Raw genomic sequence first — 2,084 nt, 5'->3', positions numbered from 1 at the left:
TAGTTACACATAACAAATTTAAATATGACAACTCAGCATGAAAAGAGTTGTTATGCACTCTAAAAAAATGAAGTGTTGAACTTAAACAAATTCTAGCAACATTCCACTAAACCTAGTTGAGTATCTTGCTCAAATTATTCAAGTCGCTTTAGTGGAACCAGTTTGCTTAAGTAAATTTAACACCTCATTTTTTTAGAACATGTGTAAAAGTGATTTTAGTTCTTTCATTATTGTGAATAATTCTATGAATTTTACTTAAGTACTTTTCTTATTCTTTCACATTTACATAGTTATTTCTTTCATGTATTTTATATACCTCTGGATATATATGGCATTTTCGTAACTGAAGGTAACATAGTTATCTGACTGTGTTGTAAAATTGAACCATAAACCTGAAAAATACARACCCACCCTTAGGTAGTTTTGAAACTTCCCTAAACAAATAAGCTAACAGTGAGCRATACCGATATTTTCTGTTTTCCTTTCATCTGCAACACGTTGAGGTTGATATTGTCCATATTCGGATCATCTTTAGTCTGCAYAGCCTGTCGTAGTTTCTCCCAGAAAAGCTCTGGGTGCCCTGCAGCCTGTGACCAGCTCTGGTAGGTTTGCTTCTTCAGCYGCTTCCTCATGCGGTAGTAAGGAGACAGCAGATGGGTGGGAAAGTCCTCCAGAAACACCAGGATCAGCACATCCTTCTGCTGGTCAAAGAGACAGAACCTGTGGAGGGGAGGCAAGAAAAATGAAAAATTACTTCAGTATGAGAACAAAAAAGAACTTCAAGATCTTAAAAAAGCATGTTTAAAATAAATTAAAATACAGCCCTACAAATACAGTAAAACAAAAGGTCAACAGACGACAACAAATAAATTTGATGCCAAATGGATCGACTTGGTTCTTCTGAGAACAGCACTTTCTCTACCACCTTCTCTGAATTGTGTAGTTGTTTTACGATAGGGTCCTTATGGTGTGTGTGGTGTTCCAGTATTTCCTTGCGTTACCAATGGGGTTCTTAGTGATTCTGTTCCCTACTTCTACCCCAGCTTAAAACTGGTGGTACAGACCATTCTAGCTTTGTAGAGTTCTACCACCAATTCTCTTATCTTTTTCTCCCTGTTGTTCATGGTGGTGAAGTTGAAATTGTGGAAATCAAATATGTGCTTTATACAAAACCAGTTAAAACAGGGATGTATGCATATGGTTGATTGATAATTGGAATGACTGAATAATTATTTGTAATCTGTGTGTCAGTTGGGAACTTAACCAGTCAGTGACAGCCAGAGTCCTGTATGGTTTGTAGAATTAAGTATGTTGAGTACTTTTACAAAACAGAGACCAACCTTTTTTTTAAAGCGACCATTCTAAAATAATCAGCCCGAGATCCAAAATTTCTGACACTTCTTTAATTACTCTGGTTACCTGGCTGTCCGGACATCTCTAGAGCAGTGTTTCCCAGAGTTGGGGTCGGGACCGAAAGTGGGGTCCCAAAACTTCAAGATGGGGTCCTGAAAATATTTTCTGAATTAATTACATTTTTTGCCTTAGTTGTGACAAAGGAGTGAGGTTAGTGTATTTAAAATGGATAAATGTAGTATAAAATATATTGTTACTATGCCTGTGTTTTGTTGACCTGATACAAATGTTTACCATCCAAAAGTATCTGGGGGCACAGGTCTCTGCTACTGTTATTTTGTGGGTCAAAAGCTGAAAAGTTTGGGAACCACTGCTCTAGAGCACCACTCACTCTCCAGGTATCTGTGGCTGATAACACAAATGGTCTTCCTGCTTCCATAAATAGCATATGTGATGTTATCCATGATGGGCTTTCCTGGAGCAGAAGATTAAAGAAAAGAGACTGCAATGAATCACAAAGACCTCTGTGCAATTCAGTTGAAATACTGCAGTGACACCCTATGGAGAACAGATGAATGTACAGTTGTGATTATACAATAAATGCACTAGTCTGAAAACTAAGTGCATATTTATTCTGTAAATAAAATAATGTCTGGAAAAAATGGGAAAAGCACCTGCTTTTAGATTACTTCAATACAAACATTCATTACTTTTATGAATACATACAAAAC

The sequence above is a fragment of the Austrofundulus limnaeus genome, unplaced genomic scaffold, assembly GCF_001266775.1.
Source record: "Austrofundulus limnaeus strain Quisiro unplaced genomic scaffold, Austrofundulus_limnaeus-1.0 Scaffold30, whole genome shotgun sequence".
NCBI lineage: Eukaryota > Metazoa > Chordata > Actinopteri > Cyprinodontiformes > Rivulidae > Austrofundulus > Austrofundulus limnaeus.
The sequence above is the reverse complement of the archived record's forward strand: the minus strand, read 5'-3'. Positions refer to the sequence as shown.